Here is a 21,123-nt window from a genome sequence, read left to right as displayed (position 1 = left end):
TTTACATGTACCTGTCCAGTTTTCCCAGCACCACTTATTGAAGAGGCAGGCTTTTCTCCACTGTATATTCTTGCCTCCTTTATCAAAGATAAGGTGACCATATGTTCGTGGGTTTATCTCTGGACTTTCTATCCTGTTCCATTGATCTATATTTCTGTTTTTGTGCCAGTACCGTACTGTCTGGATTACTGTAGCTTTGTAGTATAGTCTGAAGTTAGGGAGCCTGATTCCTCCAGCCCCATTTTTCGTTCTCAAGATTGCTTTGACTATTCATGGTCTTTTGTATTTCCATACAAATTGTGAAATTTTTTGTTCTACTTCTGTGAAAAATGCCAGTGGTAGTTTGATAGGGATTGCATTGAATCTGTAGATTGCTTTGAGTAGTATAGTCCTTTTCACAGTGTTGATTCTTCCAATCCAAGAACATGGTATATCTCTTCATCTGTTTGTATCGTCCTTAATTTCTTTAATCAGTGTCATAGTTTTCTGCATACAGGTCTTTTGTCTCCTTTGGTACGTTTATTCCTAGGTATTTATTCTCTTTGTTTCAATGGTTAATGGGATTGTTTCCTTTTTTCTCTTTCAGATTTTTCATCTTTAGGGTATAGGAATGCATGTGCATAGATTTTGTATCCTGCTACTTTACCAGACTCATTGATTAGCTCTAGTAGTTTTCTGCTGGAGATTTTAGGAATCTCTATGTATAGTATCATTTCATCTACAAAGAGTGACAGCTTCAGTTCTTCTTTTCTGATTTGGATTCCTGTAATTTCTTTTCCTTCTCTGATTGCTGTGGCTAAAATTTCAAAAACTATGTTGAATGATAGTGGTGAGAGTGTGCAACATTTTCTTGTTCCTGATCTTAGTGGAAATGGTTTCAGTGTTTCACCACTGAGGACGATGTTGGCTGTGGGTTTGCCATATATACCCTTTATTATGTTGAGGTAAGTTCCCTCTATGCCTACTTTCTGGAGGGTTTTTATGACAAATGGGTGTTGGATTTTTTTGAAAGATTTTTCTGCATCTATTGAGATGATCATATGGTTTTTCTCCTTTAGTTTGTTAATATGGTTTATCACATCGATTGATTTGCATATATTGAAGAATCCTTGCACTCCTGGGATGAACCCCACTTGATTATGGTGTATGATGATTTTAATGTGTTGTTGGATTCGGTTTGCTAGTATTTTGTTGAGGATTTTTACATCTATGTTCATGAATGTTATTGGCCTGTAGTTTTCTTTTTTTGTAACATCCTTGTCTGGTTTTGGTATCAGGGTGATGTTGGTGTCGTAGAATGAGTTTGGGAGTGTTCCTTCCTCTGCTATATTTTGGAAGAGTTTGAGAAGTATAGGTGGTAGCTCTTCTCTAAATATTTGATAGAATTCGCCTGTGAAGCCATCTGGTCTTGGACTTTTGTTTGTTGGAAGATTTTTAATCACAGTCACAATTTAAGTGCTTATGATTGGGCTGTTTATATTTTCTATTTCTTCCTGCTTGTCTTGGAAGGTTGCACTTTTCTAAGAATGTGTCCATTTCTTCTAGGTTGTCCATTTTATTGGCATAGAGTTGCTTGTAGTAATCTCTCATGATCCTTTGTATTTCTGCAGTGTCTGTTATCACTTCTCCTTTTTCATTTCTAATTCTATTGATTTGAGACTTCTCCCTTTTTTTCTTGATGAGTCTGGCTAATGGTTTATCAATTTTGTTTATCTTGTCAAAGAACCAGCTTTTAGTTTTATTGATCTTTGCTTTTGTTTCTTTCATTTCTTTTTCATTTATTTCTGATCTGATCTTTATGATTTCTTTCCTTCTGGTAACTTTGAGGGTTTTTTATTGTCTTCATTCTCTAACTGCTTTAGGTGTAAGGTTAGGTTGTTCATTTGAGATGTTTCTTGTTTCTTGAGGTAGGATTGTAATGCTATAAACTTCCCTCTTAGAACTGCTTTTGCTGCATCCCATAGGTTTTGGGTCATTGTGTTTTCATTGTCATTTGATTCTAGGTAGTTTTTGATATTCTCTTTGATTGATTCAGTGATCTCTTGGTTATTAAGTAGTTTATTGTTTAGCCTACATGCCTTTGTGTTTTTTACAGATATTTTCCTGTAATTCATATCTAGTCTCATAGCATTGTGATCGGAAAAGATACTTGATATGATTTCAATTTTCTTAAATTTACCAAGGCTTGATTTGTGACCCAAGTTATGATCTATTCTGGAGAACGTTCAATGAGCACTTGAGAAGAAAGTGGATTGTGCTGTTTTTGGATGGAATGTCCTATAAATAGCAGTTAAGCCCATCTTGTTTATTGTATCATTTAAAGCTTGTATTTCCTTATTTATTTTCATTTTGGATTATCTGACCATGTGTGAAAGTGTGGTATTAAAGTCCCCTACTATGATTTTGTTCCTGTCGATTTCCCCTTTTATGGCTATTAGCATTTGCTTAATGTATTGTGTTGCTTCTATGTCGGGTCCATAAATATTTACGATTGTTATATCTTCTTCTTGGATTGATCCCTTGATCGTTATGTAGTGTCCTTCTCTGTGTCTTGTAATAGTGTTTATTTTAAAGTCTGTTTTGTCTGATATGAGAATTGCTACTCTAGCTTTCTTTGATTTTCAGTTGCATGAAATATCTTTTTCTGTCACTTCACTTTCAGTCTGTATGTGTCCCTAGGTCTGAAGTGGGTCTCTTGTAGACAGCATATATATGGGTCTTGATTTTCTATCCATTCAGCCAGTCTACGTCTTTTGGTTGGAGCATTTAATCCATTTATATTTAAGGTAATTATCAATATGTATGTTCCTATTACCAATTTCTTAATTGTTTTGTGTTTGTGTGTTTCCTGCTTAAAGAAGTTCCTTTAGGATTTGTTGTAAAGCCAGTTTGGTGGTGCTGAATTCTCTTAGTTTTTGCTTGTCTGTAAAGCTTTTAATTTCTCCATCGAATCTGAATGAGATCCTTGCTGGGTAGAGTAATCTTGGTTGTAGGTTTTTCCCGTTCATCACTTTTAATATGTCTTGCCACTCATTTCTTGCTTGCAGATTTTCTGCTGAAAGATCAGCTGTTATCCTTATGGGGATTTCCTTGTATGTTATTTGTTGTTTTTCCCCTGCTGCTTTTAATATTTTTTCTTTGTATTTATTTTTTGAAAGTTTGATTAATATGTGTCTTGGCATGTTTCTCCTTTGATTTACCCTGTATGGACTCTCTGTGCTTCCTGGACTTGATTGACTATTTCCTTTCCCATATTAAGGTAGTTTTCAACTATAATCTCTTCAAATATTTTCTCGCTCCCTGTCTTTCTCTCTTCTTCTTCTGGGACCCCTATGATTCGAATGTTGGTGTGTTTAATGTTGTCCCAGAAGTCTCTGAGACTGTCCTCAATTCTTTTCATTCTTTTTTCTTTATTCTGCTCTGCAGTAGTTATTTCCACTATTTTATCTTCCAGGTCACTTATCCATTCTACTGCCTCAGTTATTCTGCTATCGATTCCTTCTAGATAATTTTAAATTTCTTTTATTATGTTTTTCATGATTGTTTGTTTGCTTTTTAGTTCTTCTAGGTCCTTGTTAAAGTTTCTTGTATATTCTCCATTGTATTTCCAAGATTTTGTATCAGCTTTACTATCATTACTCTGAATTCTTTTTCAGGTAGACTGCCTATTTCCTCTTCAGTTTTTTGGTCTGGTTGGTTTTTATCTTGCTCCTTCATCTGCTGTGTGTTTCTCTGCCTTCTCATTTTGCTTAATTTACTCTTTTTGGGGTCTCCTTTTTGCAGACTGCAGGTTCGTAGTTCCCGGTGTTTTTGGTGTCTGTCCCCAGTGGCTAAGGTTGGTTCAGTGGGTTGTGTAGGCTTCCTGGTGGAGGAGACCAGTGCCTGTGTTCTGCTGGATGAGGCTGGATCTCGTCTTTCTGGTGGGCAGGTCCAAGTCTGGTGATGTGTTTTGGGGTGTCTGTGACATTATGATTTGAGGCAGCCTCTCTGCTAATGGGTGGGGTTGTGTTCCTTTCTTGCTAGCTGTTTGGCATAGGGTGTCCCGCCCTGTAGCTTACTGATCACTGAGTGGAGCTGGATCTTAGCATTGAGGTGGAGATCTCTGGGATAGCATTCGCTGTTTGATATTACATGGAGATGGGAGGTCTCTTGTGGACCAATGTCCTGAACTCGGCTCTCCCACCTCAGAGCACAGACCTGACACCCGTTTAGAACACCAAGACCCTGTCAGCCACACCACTCAGAAGAAAAGTGAGAAAAAGAAAGAAAGAAAGAAAGAAAGAAAGAAAGAAAGAGAAAGAAGAAAGAAATAGAGAGAGAAAGAAAAAGAAAATTAAAAAAAATAATTATTGAAAATGTAAAAAGAAAATTAAAAAGTAGTAAAAAGGAGGAAAACAAAGAGAGAAACAAAGAAAGAAAAGAGCAACCAAACCAAAAAACAAATCCACCAGTGATCACGAGTGCTAAAAACTATACTAAAAAAACAAAAACCACAACAAAAAGGACAGAGAGAACCCTAGGACAAATGGCAAATGTGAAGCTACACAGACAAAATCACACAAAGAAGCATACACATACACACTCAGAAAAAGAGAAAAAGGAAAAAAATATATATGTCATTGCTCCCAAAGTCCACTGCCTCAATTTGGGATGATTCATTGTGTATTCAGATATTCCATAGATGCAGGGTACATCAAGTTGATTGTGGAGATTTAATCCACTGCCCCTGAGGCTGCTGGGAGAAATTTCCCTTTCTCTTCTTTGTTCACACAGCTCCTGGGGTTCAGCTTTGGATTTGGACCCGTCTCTGCCTGTAGGTCACCTGAGGGCGTGTGTTCCTGCCCAGACACGTCGGGGTTAAAGGAGCAGCTGACTCGGGGGCTCTGGCTCACTCAGGCCAGGAGGAGGGAGGAGTACAGATGCAGGGCGAGCCTGTGGGGCAGAGGCCGGCATGACGTTTCACCAGCCTGAGGCGTGCTGTGTGTTCTCCTGAGGAAGTTGTCCCTGGATCATGGGACCCTGGCAGTGGTGGGCTGCACAGGCTCCTGGGAGGGGAGGTGTGGATAGTGACCTGTGCTCGCACACAAGCTTCTTGGTGGCTGCAGCAGCAGCCTTAGAGTCTCATGCCCGTCTCTGTGGTCCACACTGATAGCTGTGGCTCACGTCCATCTCTGGAGCTCGTTTAGGAGGTGCTCTGAATCCCCTCTCCTCGCGCACCCTGAAACAATGGTCTTCTGCCTCTTTGGCAGGTCCAGACATTTTCCAGGACTCCTTCCCAGCTGGCTGTGGTGCACTAGCCCCCTTCAGTCTGTATTCACACAGCCAACCCCAGTCCTCTCCCTGGAATCTGACCTCCGAAGCCCGAGCCTCAGCTCCCAGCCCCCGCCCATCCCTGTGGGTGAGCAGGCAAGCCTTTTGGGCTGGTGAGTGCTGGTCGGCACCAATCCTCTTTGAAGGAATCTCTCTGCTTTGCCCTCTGCACCCCTGTTGCTGCGCTCTCCTCCGCGGCTCTGAAGCTTCCTCCCTGCCCAACCCCACCTCCACCAGTAAAGGGTTTCCTAGTGTGTGGAAACTTTTCCTCCTTCACAGCTCTCTCCCACTGGTGCAGGTCCCATCCCTATTCTCTTGTCTCTGTTGTTTCTTTTTTCTTTTGCCCTACCCAAGTATGTGGGGAGTTTCTTGCCTTTTGGGAGATCTGAGGTCTTCTGCCAGCGTTCAGTAGGTGTTCTGTAGGAGTTGCTCCACGTGTAGATTTATTTCTGATGTATTTGTGGGGAGGAAGGTGATCTCCACATCTTACTCTTCCGCCATCTTGAAGGTCTCTGCCTTACCTGCTAGTGTTGGAGGGTCTCCTGCAGAGGCGGGTGGGCGGCTGTCTAATCTCATTTTAATGGAAGGGAAAGTGAGCCCCCCATCCCCTGCCCCCCAGATATGATTTTATTGTAGGTTGAAAGCCAATAAATAAGTAGCTTCTGGGTTTTCTTCTGTGATGAGAGAACATTAAAAAAAAACTATTGCTTAAAACATCTTTCTCTTGTGTGAGAAACAAATAAAATAGAATCCAATTATTTGACTATGTTTGCAACTATTGTTTGTTAAGCCTGGGACTTTTTAGAAACAAGTATGCAATTATTCATCTAATCTAAACTTTACATTTTTCTGTTTTCAGGTCAAACTCCCAAGAGTTTGAGGTCAGATTTTGATGGAACACCCAGATGTCCTCAGCTGTCACGGAGAATACTTACCATATTTGCTTGCATATTTCCCCCATTATATTGACAGATACTAGTTACTAACAATGAAGAAAGAGGTGGATTAACGAGTTAACCTAGCAATCACTGTAGCCTGGGGACAAAACCACCCTTGCCATGATCCAAACTTTTCAGCTTTATTGTATTCTTTCAGAAATAAGCCATTGTTTCACATGTGGCTAGTAAAATAATAAAAATAAGAATAATAATAAGAAGAAAAAGAACTAACGCCTATTTAGCACCTGATACCCAACTACACAAATGCATGCATGTGCACACACACCATTCTGCCTCTTCTCTCTACCATAGTTATTATCACCTCCTCACATACCCATCCTCCTCCCTCCTGGTGAAAAACTGTCAAAGGGGCTTACTGAATCCTACAGCAGTCTTTGAGATGCATTGGTTTGGTGTGAAATGCATTCACTGGTATGGAAATGTGGCTTTAACAAAGAGTTCTTCAGATTGGACCAAATGTTTGCAGCATTATGTAGAGCATGGTTTGTACTTCAGAAAGAAGGATCAGCAAGGGAAGGAATGGGGCAAAATGATTTTCTTGGAGTTGTGGGGAAATTTTTCTGTGTTCATAATAGCCCTATGAATAGAACAAATGTGGAAATACTGCCAGAACTGAAAAATCCCAGCCTATAGTAACTGCCACTCTTATGAAACTTCCAGAGGACTGGGAAGTACTGCTGTTTGCCCCGAGCAAAAATTAGGAGAAAAAACGTTCCCTTACCTGTTGTTAATTGCCAAAACACATGTGTCAAGCCTTCTTTGAGCAAGAGCTGTGTGGGAAGTTTCTCTCCACACAAGTGGAGAGAAAAAGGAGGCAATGACAGAGTTTTGCTTTCTATTGTCCTTTGAATTTTCTCAAGTATAGCAAATGCTGAACATCCCAGAGGAATAAACTCTTAAGGCTTGGGAAAGATTGATACTAACAAGACATACCTTTTTCGTCTTTGCCAGGTTAAGGCGATCCAAATAGTTCCTTCTGTTTCAAATGACCATTGATGCCCGGAGTAGACAGACTCACAGGCAATGTGTAACTTTGTGTCACCGTGTCACCGTGTCTGGGTAAAGCATTTCTGTCAAGCCCTTAGCTGTGTTCCACGGCATTATTGAATTAAGGTGCTACTTTTGGCAATCAATTTAATGATCAGTGCAGCCAAACAGTGGTTTTGTACTTTTTAGCTGAATTGGTTGATTATGTTACTGAATTGATTAAATTAACTGGCCACTTTAAGGCCAGAGGGAAAATGCTGCATACTCACCTAGAAGAAAATGTGGGGAAAAAATGATCATTTTCCAACAGCTGAGGAAAATCATCACTTTTTTATAATGAGAAATCTATACTGTTTGTGTTACTTCAAAATGATTACTGAACTTTTTTTAACTGCCCACTTTTATGCTCAGCACCAGGCAAAATATAGGTAGTATACAAAACTGGACAAACTATTGTAGTTTCTGCTCTCCTGGAGCTTATAACTTAGATGACATGAGAGAGATTTGAATAAATAATTAGACAAATAAATAAATATGTACAAATGACATGTGTGCTTTATACTTTAAAAAATGAAAAAAGCTATGCAAAGTAGCTTTGATTTTTCCTTTCTTTTTTCCTTCCTCCTTTCCTTTTTTCTTTTCCTCATTCCTTCCTACTTTCACGCTCCCTCTCTTTCTTTTTTCTTGTTGTGTGATTGGAGAATGTGTAGGTTGAAGGAGGCTGGAATATGTAAATATGAGGTAAACCTAACAGACGACATGAAAAGTTTCCTCAAGTTAAAAAAAAAATCATGGGAAGAAAAAGAATAGCAGGGTATAAAAAAGGAATGGAGTAAGGAAGGAAAAACACCAAAGACCTTATGAATTCCACTTAAAATATACAATAATGGCAATTAATGGCTTAGGTTGGTAAGCTTAGGGAAATAAAACCAGAGGAAGGAAATCATCTAATAAAGAATTTTCTTCACTTTTCTATAAGTGAAAAGTTTTGTTTTTTCTTGTTTCTAAGATGTTCTCATGAAGTTTTTTTATTGGTAGAATTTTGGAAGGAGTAATTAATTACTGGCTCAGAGGCATGAAATGTAATGCCCATGGTCACACATTGGGATAGAACTGGGTTGGGCCTCCAGGTCTCCTAATGCCTAAATTGGGGTTCTTTTCACTGTATCACACCAATTCTAAGTAAAGAAAACTTTCCAGTGCAGTGCCTCATTATTTTTAATAGACAACTTTGTTTACATATAATCAAATTGTCTACAGTTTGCCTGGAGGTGGGAAACATTTCCCGCCTCTCCTCGTTGCTTGTGATCACACTTCTGGCCACTCCGTGACATGTGGGATCCTCCAGGACTGGAGCATGAACCCGTGTCCCCTGCATCAGCAGGTGGACTCTCAACCACTGCACCACCAGGGAAGCCCTCTAGCCATTATTGAACATGGGTTATTGAAGTCTCCAACTATTACCATTGATGGCTCATATATTTCTACTTTAACTCTATGAATATTTCCTTCTTAGCCCTCTATCCATCTGTTATACTTGAAAACCATATTTAAACTTTAATACCCCACCACAGTTCATCCACTTCTGCTCCTTTTGTCCAAACACACACCAGATAGAGGTACAAAAATTTGGAGATGGATAGTAGTAAACATGGAGGGGTCCCTGAGCTTGGCGTTATAAAGGATCAGCATAGAACACTAGTGGCAGACTTAAAACATCAGTTCCAGTTAAATATGACTAAAGTCTAAATTCAGTTAAACTAGGAAACTTCAAGGCTCAGTGCTCTAAGTTGTATAGTAGAAATCACAGATGAGTATGATTTCATAGTCTATTGATTTTTGACAAGTGTGCCAAGACAACTTAATGAGGTAAAGAATAGTCTTTTCAACAAACGGAGCTCAGACAACTAGACATCCACATGCAAAAAAAATTGAAATTAAATCTCTACTTGACATCATATGCAAAAATTAATTCAAAAAGGATCATAGTAAATGTAAGAGATAATAATATAAAGCTCTCAGAAAAAACCAAAGGAGTAAATCCTCATGACTTTGGGTTAGACAACATCTTCTTAGATTTCACACCAAAAACATAAGCAATGAAAGAAAAAATACATTAATTGGAATTCAAAAAAAATTTAAACTTCTGTGTTTCAACAGACACTATTAACTGAGAAGACAACTCACATAAAGGGAGAAAATACTTGTAAATGATATATCTGATAGGAACTTGTAAATAAAAAACACTTGCAACTCAACAATAAAAAGACAATTAAATGAATTAAAACATGGGGAAAGAATATGAATAGACATTTCTCCAAAGAAGATGCTTGTAAATATTTATGTACCCAACATAGGAACACCTAAATATATGAAGCAAATATTAACATACATAAAAAAGGAAATTGACAGTGACAATAATAATAGGGGACTTTAATACTCCACTTACAGCAATGGATAGATCATATAGACAGAAAATCATTCAGGAAACATGGGCCTTAAATGACACATTAGATCAGATAGACTTATAAAGATGTATACAGAACCTTCCATTCCAAAACAGCAGAATACACATTTTTTATCAAGGGCACATGGCACACTCTCCATGATAGACCACGTTATGCCACAAAACTACTCAATAAATTTAAGAAGATTGAAATCGTATCAAGTACCTTTTCTGACCACGACAGTATGAAACTAGAAATCAACTACAAGAAGAAAACTGGAAAAAACACAAGTACATGGAGACTAAACAACATACTACTTAACAATCAATAGGTCAAAAATAAATAAAAGGGGAAATTAAAAAATACCTTGAGACAAATGAAATTGGAAATGCAACATTCCAAAATCTATGTAATGCATCAGATGCAGCAAAAACAGTTCTAAGAGGAAAGTATAGAGCAATACAGGCCTACCTCAAGAAACAAGAAAAATCTCAAATAAAAGATCGAAGTTTAGGCCTAAAAGAACTAGAAAAAGAAGAATGAACAAAGCCAAAATTAGTAAAAGGAAGGAAATAATAAATGCCAGAGGGGAAATAAATGAAATAGAGACTAAAAAAAATTGAAAAGATCAATAAAATTGAGAGCTGGTTCTTTGAAAAGATAAACAAAATTGACAAAACTTTAGTCAGAGCCATCAGGAAAAAAGGAAGAACTCAAATAAATAAAATCAGAAATGAAAGAAAGTTACAACTGATACCACAGAAATGCAAAGGATCATAAAAAAACTACTAAAAACAATTATAAGCCAAAAAATTGGAAAACCTAGCAGAAATGGATAAATTCCTAGAAATATACAATCTTTCAAGACTGAATCAGGAAGAAGTAGATTATCTGAATAGACCAATAACTGGTAATGAAATTGAATCAGTAATCAAAAAACTTCCAACAAACTGAAGTCCAGGGCCAGGCAGCTTCACAGATGAATTTTACCAAACACTTCTTAAAGAACAATTAGTACCTATCCTTCTCAAATTACTCCAAAAAATTGAAGAGGAAAGAAAGCTTCCAAACTCATTCAAGGAGGCTAGCATTACCCTGTTACCAAAACCAGATGAAGACTCTATCAAAAAGGAAAATTACAGGCCAATATCCTTGATGAAATACGTGCAAAAACCCTCAACAAAATATTAGCAAACTGAATTCAACATTATATTAAAAGGATCATGTACCATGATCAAGTGGGATTTATCCCAGTCATGCAAGGATGGTTCAACATCAGCAAATGAATTAATGCAATACACCACATTAACAAAATAAAGGATAAAAATCATGATCATCTCAATAGATGCAGAAAAAGCATTTGAAAAAATTCAACACTCACTTATGATAAAAACTCTCAACAACCTGGATATAGAGGGACCATACCTCAACAGAATAAAGGCCATATGTGACATCCATAGCTAACATCATACTCAATGGTGAAAAGCTGAAAGCCTTTCCTCTAATATCAGGAACAAGACAAGGATGCCCACTCTCATCACTCTTATTCAACACAGTATTGGAAGATCTGGCCACAGCAATTAGAAAGGAAAAATAAATAAAAGGCATTCATATTAGAAAGGAAGAAGTAAAACTGTCACTATTTGCAGATGACATTATACTATATATAGGAAACCCTAAAGACTCCCCCCAAAAAACTATTAGAACTAATAAATGAATTTAGTAAAATTGCAGGATACAAAATTAATATACATAAATATCTTGCATTTCTATACACTAATAATGAACTATCAGAAAGAGAAATTAAGAAAACAATTCCATTTGCAATTGCAACAAAGAGAATAAAATTCCTAGGTATAAATTTAACCAAGGAGGTGAAAGAACAGTACTTAGAAAACTATAAGATGTATATGAAAGAAATTGAAGATGACATAAATAAATGGAAAGATATACTGTGCTCATGGGTTGGAAGAATTAATATTGTTAAAATGCCCATACTACCCAAAGCAATATAGAGATTCAAGGCAAACCCTTCCAAATATCAATGGTATTTTTCACAGAAGTGGAATAAATAATCCTCAAATTTATATGGAACCACAAAAGATCCTGAATAACCAAAGAAACTGTGAGAAAGAAGGACAAAACTGAGGCATAATGCCCCCTAACTTCAAATTATACTACAAAGCTATAGTAATCAAAACAGTATGGGTATTGGCACAAAATATAGACATATAGATCAATGGAACAGAATAGAGAGCCCAGAAATAAACCCTTGCACATATGGTCAATTAATCTACAGCAAAGGTGGCAAGAATATACAATGGGGAAAAAACCATCTCTTCAATAAATGGTGCTGGGAAAATTGGACAGCTACATATAAAATAATATATCAAGACCACTGTCTTACACCATATACAAAAGTAAATTCAAAATGGATTAAAGACTTGAATGTAAGACCTGAAATCATAAAACTCCTAGAAGAAAATATAGACAACTCTGTTTTGCATCTGCCTCCTCATGCAAGGGCAACAAAAGCAAAAATAAACAAGTTGGGGGGGGGACTTTCCTGGTGGCACAGTGGTTGACAATCCACCTGCCAATGCAGGGGACATGAGTTCGAGCCCTAGTCTGGGAAGATCCCACATGCCGCGGAGCAGCTAGGCCTGTGCGCCACAACTACTGAGCCTGTGCTCTAGGGCCCACAAGCCACAACTACTGAGTCTGCATGCCACAGCTACTGAAGCCTGCATGCCTAGAGCCCATGCTCTACAACAAGAGAAGCCACTGCAATGAGAAGCCCGTGCACCACAATGAAGAGTAACCCCAGCTAGCCACAACTATAGATAGCCAGCCCACAGCAATGAAGACCCAACACAGCCAAAAATAAATAAATAAATAAATTTATTTATTTTAAAAAATAAACAAGTGGGACTACACCAAACTAAAAGCTTTTGTACAGCAAAGGAAACCAGCAACAAAATAAAAAGGGAACCTACTGAATGGGAGAAGATATCTACAGATCGTATATCCAATAAGGAGTTAATATCCAAAATCTATAAAGAACCCATACAACTTAATATAAAATAACAAACGATCTGATTTAAAAATGCACAGAGGACCTAAATAGACATTTTTCCAAAGAAGACATATGGATGGCCAACAAGCACATGAAAAAAATGCTCAACATCATTAATCATCAGGGAAATGCAAATCAAACCACACCTAACAAAAAGACATAAAGTAACAAGTGTTGGTGAGGTTGTGCATAAAAAAGAACCCTTGTTCACTGCTGCTGGGAATGTAAATTGGTACACCTACTATGGAAAATGATATGGAGATTCCTCAAAAAATTAAAAATAGAACTGCTATATGATCCAGCAATTACATTTCTGAATATTTACCCAAAGAAAACAAAACACTAATTCAAAAAGATATATGTACCCCAATGTTCATAGCAGCATCATTAGCCAAGATATGGAAGCAACCTATGTGTCCATTGATAGATGAATGGATAATGAAGATGTGTTATATATATATACAATGGAATATTAGTCATAAAAAATGAAATCTTGCCATTTGTGGTAACATGGATGGACCTAAAGATATTATGCTAATGAAATAAGTCAGACACAGAAAGAGAAATACCATGTGATTTCACTTACATGTCAAATCTAAAAAACAAAACAAAAGGACAAACAAAAGAAAACAAAAGCACATTTGTAGATACAGAGAAGAAACTGCTGGTTGCTAGAGAGGAGGCTGGGAGTATAAGTGAAATAAGTAAAGGAGATTAAGAAACACAAACTTCCAGTTGTAAAATAAATAAGTCATGGGGATGTGTAATATATAGAATAGGCTGTATAGTCAATAATATTCTAATAATTTTAAATGGTGACAGATAGTAACTAGACTTATTGTGGCGATCATCTCATAATGTATATAAATGTTGAATCACCATGTTGTATGCTGAACATAAAGTGGTGCAGCCCCTTTGGGATATGGTTCTTTTGTTCCTCAAATAATTAAATATACAGTTACCATATGACACAGAATTTTTACTCTGAGGTATATTCTCAAGAGAACTGAATGCATATGTCCTTGCAAAGACTTGTACATGAACCACAATGTTCATTGCAGCACTATTTACAATAGCCAGGATATGGAAGCAACCTAAGTGTCCATCGACAGATGAATGGATAAAGAAGATGTGGCACATATATACAATGGGATATTACTCGGCCATAAAAAGAAATGAAATTGAGTTATTTGTAGTGAGGTGGATGGACCTAGGGTCTGTCATACAGAGTGAAGTCAGAAAGAGAAAAACAAATACCATGTTAACACATATATATGGAATCTAAAAAAAAAAAAAAGGTTATGAAGAACCTAGGGGCAGCACAGGAATAAAGACGCAGACCTACTAGAGAATGGACTTGAGGACACGGGGAGGGGGAAGGGTAAGCTGGGACGAAGTGAGAGAGGGGCATGGACATATATACACTACCAAATGTAAAATAGATAGCTAGTGGGAAGCAGCCCCATAGCACAGGGAGATCAGCTCGGTGCTTTGTGACCACCTAGAGGGGTGGGATAGGGAGGGTGGGAGGGAGATGTAAGAGGGAGGAGATGTGAGGATATATGTATATATATAGCTGATTCACTTTGTTATACAGCAGAAACTAACACACCATTGTAAAGCAATTATACTCCAATAAAGATGTTAAAAAAGATTTGTACATGAATGTTTATAGCAACATTATTCATAAAGCCAAAAATAGAAAAATCCTGACTATCTATCAACTGAAAAATGGATAAACAAAATGTGGCATATCCATACAATGGATATTATTTAGCCGTTGAAAGGAATAAAGTACTGATATATGCTACAACACGAATGAACCTTGAAAACATTATGCTAAGTGGAAGAAACCAGACATAAAATGCCACACATATCGCATAATTCCATACAATCATAAAAAGCACTGAATTGCATATATTAAAATGCTGAACTTTATGTGAATTATATCTCAATAAAACTATTATTTTTAAATATGAATAAGATAACTTCCTTACTTTTAAGAAAATGCCCTCAGGACAAACTCTTGTCACCTACATGGGAGGAGATGCTCCTCCTGAATATCAGGGGAATGCCAGAACCCACTGAGCCAACTGTGTGTCCATCAGGACTCCTGGCATATACACAGTAGACACTCAGAAATTCTTGTTGGACTAAATTGGTTTCTACCAAATTCTCTCAGCTTGTCTGTGGGAAACTCAGTCCCCTGCTGGGTCACTCTGATCCTAGATACCTATCCTGTCTACCTGGATGATTACTACCTCAGAAAAAAACTTTTTTCACTAACTGTCCTAGTGGATATGAGTCTGATTTGTTCTACCTCCAACCAAGCTCCATTTCTAACCATGCTGGGTAGATCTCTTTTCAGCTACATGTCCAGTGACCTCAGATGGATGGAGAGAAAATATAGTCTTATACAAGAGCATGGACTCCAAGACCTCACAGTCTCCAGCTGAGATAAATAGCAAAACCTGGTCTCTCCTCTTTCTCCCCGGTCCCCTTTCCAAACTCACACTGCAGAAAGAGTGATCTTTTAAAAAAGTGTAAATTGCATCCTGCCTCTTTGTTGCTCTATTGCTAACAGGAATTGAATGTTTAATGTCAAGTACATTTCTAAGACCTTTATGTCTACTGACTCATTAAATCTTCCCAACAATAAATATTATTATTATTGTTCTTATTTTATAGATGAGCAAGGTAAGGCACAGAAAGGTTAAGTAGCTTATCCAAGATGATACATCCACGAAGTGGTTGGGGTGAGAAATTAACCCAGGCAGCGTGGCTCCAGAGCCCTTGACCTCAGCACCACACCATCCCCTTCTCAGTGGCTATTCATCCCACTAAGAGTAAAATCTTTACCATGGTTTTCAAGGCCTGAATGATGTGGCCCCTGCTTTCCTCATCTCTTAACACCAACCAGTACCTCGGATCACCATGCTCCACTCACACTAGTCTGCTGTTAATTCCTAGTATGTGCTAAGCTCTGTCCCACCTCAGCACCTTTGCATTTTCACTTTTCTCTGTAATGCGTCTCCTCTTCTCTCCCTCCCTCACCTGGTTGTTTAAATATTACCATGTCAGGGATGTTCCCTGATCGTCCTCTCTTGAGAATTATCCTCCTCTTCAGCTTTCCATCCTTAAACCATGCTCTTGCAACCTCATCATTTCAATCAGATCACTTTTCTCAGAGGGGTTACCAGGTTGTGAACTGCCTCCCCTGCTGGATGGTGGGATCTTTTTTTTTTAAACATCTTAATTGGAGTAAAATTGCTTTACAATGGTGTGTTAGTTTCTGCTTTATAACAAAGTGAATCAGCTATACATATACATATGTCCCCATATCTCTACCCTCTTCCATCTCCCTCCCTCCCACCCTCCCAATCACACCCCTCTATGGTCATAAAGCACCGAGCTGATCTCCCTGTGCTATGTGGCTGCTTCCCATTAGCTATCTATTTTACGTTTGGTAGTGTATATATGTCCATGCCACTCTCTCACTTTGTCCCAGCTTACCCTTCCCCCTCCCCGTGTCCTCAAGTCCATTCTCTAGTAGATCTGCATCCTTATTCCCATCTTGCCGCTAGGTACTTCGTGACCATTTTTTCTTTTTAGATTCCATATATATGTGTTAACATACGGTATTTGTTTTTCCCTTTCTGACTTACTTCACTCTGTAGGACAGTATCTAGGTCCTTCCACCTCACTACAAATAACTCAGTTTCGTTCCTTTTTACGGCTGAGTAATATTCCATTGTATATACGTGCCACGTCTTCTTTATCCATTCATCTGTTGATGGACACTTAGGTTGCTTCCATGTCCTGGCTATTGTAAATAGAGATGCGATGAACATTTTGGTACATGGCTCTTTTTGAATTATGGTTTCTCAGAGTATATGCCCAGTAGTGGGATTGCTGGGTTGTAGGGTAGTTCTATTTTTAGTTTTTCAAGGAACGTCCATACTGTTCTCCATAGTGGCTGTACCAATTTACATTCCCACCAACAGTGCAAAAGGATTCCCCTTTCTCCACACCCTCTCCAGCATTTATTGTTTGTAGATTTTTTGATGATGGCCATTCTGACCGGTGTGAGATGATATCGCATTGTAGTTTTGATTTGCATTTCTCTAATGATAAATGATGTTGAGCATTCTTTCATGTGTTTGCTGGCAATCTGTATATCTTCTTTTGAGAAATGTCTATTTAGGTCTTCTGCCCATTTTTTAAATGGGTTGTTTGTTTTTTTGATATTGAGCTGCATGAGCTGCTGGTAAAGTTTGGAGATTAATCCTTTGTCAGTTGCTTCGGTTGCAAATATATTCTCCCATTCTGAGGGTTGTCTTTTCGACTTGCTTACGGTTTCCTTTGCTGTGCAAAAGCCTTTAAGTTTCATTAGGCCCCATTTGTTTATTTTTGTTTTTATTTTCATTTCTCTAGGAGGTGGGTCCAAAAGGATCTTGCTGTGATTTATGTCATAGAGTGTTCCACCTATGTTTTCCTCTAAGAGTTTGATAGTGTCTGGCCTTACGTTTAGGTCTTTAAACCATTTTGAGTTTATTTTTGTGTATGGTGTCAGGGAGTGTTCTAATTTCATCCTTCGACATGTAGCTGTCCAGTTTTCCCAGCACCACTTATTGAAGAGGCAGGCTTTTCTCCATTGTATATTCTTGCCTCCTTTATCAAAGATAAGGTGACCGTATGTGCATGGGTTTATCTTTGGGCTTTCTATCCTGTTCCATTGATCTATATTTCTGTTTTTGTGCCAGTGCCATACTGTCTTGATGACTGTAGCTTTGTAGTATAGTCTGAAGTTAGGGTGCCTGATTCCTCCAGCTCTGTTTTTATTTCTCAAGATTGCTTTGGCTATTTGGGGTCTTTAGTGTTTCCATACAAATTGTGAAGTTTTTTGTTCTAGTTCTGTGAAAAATGCCAGCGGTAGTTTGATAGGGATTGCATTGAATCTGTAGATTGCTTTGGGTAGTAGAGTCCTTTTCACAATGTTGATTCTTCCAATGCAAGAACATGGTATATCTCTCCATCTATTTGTATCATCTTTAATTTCTTTCATAAGTGTCATAATTTTCTGCATACAGGTCTTTTGTCTCCTTAGGTAAGTTTATTCCTAGGTGTTTTATTCTTTTTGTTGCAGTGGTAAATAGGAGTGTTACCTTAATTTCACTTTCAGATTTTTCAGCATTAGTGTATAGGAATGCAAGAGATTTCTGTGCATTAATTTTGTATCCTGCTACTTTAACAGATTCATTGATTAACTCTAGTAGTTTTCTGGTAGCATCTTTAGGATTCTCTATGTATAGTATCATGTCATCTGCAAACAGTGACAGCTTTACTTCTTCTTTTCCAATTTGGATTGCTTTTATTCTTTTTTTCCCTCTGATTTCTATGGCTAAAACTTCCAAAGCTATATTGAATAATAGTGGTGAGAGTGGACAACCTTGTCTTGTTCCTGATCTTAGTGGAAATGGTTTCAGTTTTTCACCACTGAGGATAATGTTGGCTGTGGGTTTGTCATATATGGCCTTTATTATGTTGAGGAAAGTTCCCTCTATGCCTACTTTCTGCAGGGCTTTTATCATAAATGGGTGCTGAATTTTGTCAAAAGCTTTCTCTGCGTCTATTGAGATGATCATATGGATTTTCTCCTTCAGTTTGTTAATATGGTGTATCACATTGATTTGCATATATTGAAGAATCCTTGCATTCCTAGAATAAACCCCACTTGATCATAGTGTATGATCCTTTTAATGTGCTGTTGGATTCTGTTTGCTAGTATTTTGTTGAGGATTTTTGCATCTATGTTCATCAGTGATATTGGCCTGTGGTTTTCTTTCTTTGTGACATCTTTGTCTGGTTTTGGTATCAGGGTGACTGTGGTGTCGTAGAATGAGTTTGGGAGTGTTCCTCCCTCTGCTATATTTTGGAAGAGTTTGAGAAGGATAGGTGTTAGCTCTTCTCTAAATGTTTGATAGAATTTGCCTGTGAAGCCATCTGGTCCTGGGCTTTTGTTTGTTGGAAGATTTTTAATCACAGTTTCAAGTTCGGTGCTTGTGACTGGGCTGTTCAAATTTTCCATTTCTTCCTGCTTCAGTCTCGGAAGGTTGTGCATTTCTCAGAATTTGTCCATTTCTTCCAGGTGTCCATTTTATTGGCCTATAGTTCCTTGTAGTAATCTCTCATGATCCCTTTTATTTCTGCAGTGTCACTTGTTACTTCTCCTTTTTCATTTCTAATTCTATTGATTTGAGCCTTCTCCCTTTTTTTCTTGATGAGTCTGGCTAATGGTTTATCAATTTTGTTTGTCTTCTCTAAGAACCAGCTTTTAGCTTTATTGATCTTTGCTATCATTTCCTTCATTTCTTTTTCATTTATTTCTGATCTGATCTTTGTGATTTCTTTCCTTCTGCTAACTTTGGGGATTTTTTGTTCTTCTTTCTCTAATTGCTTTAGGTGTAAGGTTAGGTAATTTGTTTGAGCTGTTTCTTGTTTCTTAAGGTAGGATTCTATTGCTATGCACTTGCCTCTTAGAACTGCTTTTGCTGCATCCCCTAGGCTTTGGGTCATCCTGTTTTCATTTTCATTTGTTTCTAGGTATTTTTTGATTTCCTCTTTGATTTCTTCAGTGATCTCTTGGTTATTAAGTAGGGTATTTTTTAGCCTCCATATGTTTGTATTCTTTACAGATTTTTTCCTGTAATTTATATCTAGTCTCATAGCACTGTGGTTGAAAAAGATACTTGATGAGATTTCACTTCTCGTAAATTTACCAAGGCTTCATTTGTTACCCAAGATATGATCTATCCTGGAGAATGTTCCATGAGCACTTGAGAAGAATGTGTATTCTGTTGTTTTTGGATGGAATGTCCTATAAATATCAATTAAGTCCATCTTGTTTAATGTCTCATTTAAAGCTTGTGCTTCCTTATTTATTTTCATTTTGGAGGATCTGTCCATTGGTGAATGTGGGGTGCTAAAGTCCCCTACGGTGATTGTGTTACTGTCAATTTCTCCTTTTATGGTTGTTAGTATTTGCCTTATGTACTGAGGTGCTCCTATGTGGGTGCATAAATATTTACAACTGTTATATCTTCTTCTTGGATTGATCCCGTGATTGTTATGTAGTGTCCTTCTTTGTATCTTGTACTAGTCTCTGTTTTAAAGTCTATTTGTCTGGTATGAGAATTGCTACTCCAGCTTTCTTTTGGTTTCCATTGGCATGGAATATCTTTTTCCATACCCTCACATTCAGTCTGTATGTGTCCCTAGGTCTAAAGTGGGTCTCTTTTTCATAGCATATATATGGGTCTTGTTTTTGTATCCATGCAGCCAGTGTATGTCTTTTGGTTGGAGCATTTAATCCATTTACATTTAAGGTAATTATCAATATGTATGTTCCCATTACCATTTTCTTAATTGTTTTGGGTTTGTTATTGTAGGTCTTTTCCTTCTCTTGTGTTTCCTCACTAGAGAAGTCCCTTTAGCATTTGCTGTAAAGCTGGTTTGGTGGTTCTAAATTCTCTTTGCTTTTGCTAGTCTGTAAAAGTTTTAATTTCTCCATCAAATCTGAATGAGATTCCTGCTGGGTAGAGTAATCTTGGTAGTAGGTTTTTCTCCTTCATCACTTTAAATATGTCCTGCCACTCCCTTCTGGCGTGCAGAGCTTCTGCTGAAAGATCAGCTGTTAACCTTATGGAGATTCCCTTGTGTGCTATTTTTCTCTTGCTGCTTTTAATATTTTTTCTTTGTATTTAATTTTTGATAGCTTGATTAATATGTGTCTTGGCATGTTTCTCCTTGGATTTATCCTGTATGGACTCTCTGTGCTTCCTGGACTTGATTGACTATTTCTTTTCCCATATTAGGGTACTTTTCAACTATAGTCTCTTCAAATATTTTCTCAGTCCCTTTCTTTTTCTCTTCTTCTTCTGTGACCCTATAATTCGAATGTTTGTGCATTTAATGTTGTCCCAGAGGTCTCTGAGACTGTCCTCAATTCTTTTCATTCTTTTTTATTTTTAGTTTTTATTTATATATATATATATTTTTGCGGTATGTGGGCCTCTCACTGTTGTGGCCTCTCCCATTGCGGAGCACAGGCTCTGGACGCACAGGCCCAGCGGCCATGGCTCACGGGCCCAGCTGCTCTGCGGCATGTGGGATCTTCCCAGACCGGGGCACGAACCCGTTTCCCCTGCATCGGCAGGCGGACTCTCAACCACTGCGCCACCAGGGAAGCCCCATTCTTTTTTCTTTATTTTGCCCTGCAGTAGTTATTTCCACAATTTTATCATCCAGGTCACTTATCCGTTCTTCTGCCTCAGTTATTCTGCTG

This window comes from Mesoplodon bidens (assembly GCF_964165515.1).
Source record: "Mesoplodon bidens genome assembly, chromosome: X".
Classification (NCBI taxonomy): Eukaryota; Metazoa; Chordata; class Mammalia; order Artiodactyla; family Ziphiidae; genus Mesoplodon; species Mesoplodon bidens.
Note: the sequence above shows the minus strand (reverse complement) of the source record.